The sequence below is a fragment of the Hipposideros armiger genome, unplaced genomic scaffold (genome assembly GCF_001890085.2).
Source record: "Hipposideros armiger isolate ML-2016 unplaced genomic scaffold, ASM189008v1 scaffold_770, whole genome shotgun sequence".
Lineage (NCBI taxonomy): Eukaryota > Metazoa > Chordata > Mammalia > Chiroptera > Hipposideridae > Hipposideros > Hipposideros armiger.
In genome coordinates this window covers 614,817-615,693 of record NW_017732120.1, presented here as the reverse complement: position 1 = coordinate 615,693, position 877 = coordinate 614,817, and positions in this window count along the sequence as shown.

Below are 877 nucleotides of genomic sequence, written 5' to 3'. Positions count from 1 at the left end.
TGGGATTCACATACTCTGTTATTGTACAACTAAAAAGTTATATGTCCATGGTGTAAGTGGTAAAGGTATGGGATTATGATCATAATGCTTTTATAGTCATCTATGAAGGCTATTTAAAATCCTCCCCTAATAATATAACTTTCTTCACTTCTGCTCAAAACTTACAATTTTATTCAAGTTGGTAAGTCTATTCATAAAATTGCTTTATGCCAAGGACCCTCAATTCCCTTTGCTGTGATTACATTGTTTCAAAATCCATTACTTCTCCAAAACCATCTCTGAAACAATTTTACTATGATTGTATTGTATCAAAAGCTCTATCTCTTATTCACCAAATAATGGATTTTTTTTTAACTTTCTTGGCACCAGGCAGAAGCATCTTCACTTTGATTATACTTGAACAAAGTCTAAATAGTCTCCTTTTAGACAAGTTTTCCTTTGTATTTGCCATTCTCAGGCTTCACTGGTATTTGCAAACCACTTATAAAGTCCTACTCTGAATAAATAAACAGAAATTCTCATTATAAGGGAGCTTTCAAAATCATAATGGATGAAACAAAAATAAAAACCCTTTGAGATATTTCAAGTTATTGTGCTTACTATATTCAGAATAAAAAAAATGAAATAGAAAAAGGAAACTTAATTTTTAAAAAAAGAAGAAAAGGAAAACGCCAAAGAGCTTCACTGGCAATAGGTTAGGGAAAATATTTTCTTAGCATCTCATAGCTAAAACAAACATTAAAGGAAATTTAAGCTAACACTCCCATGTCTTTAGATAAAACACAAGTCCTAAACCAAAAATGAAATACTTGTAATTTTATCAAACTCAAAGCAAACTTGGAATTCAAGTAAGGTACTTTCAAAATATAATTGACCC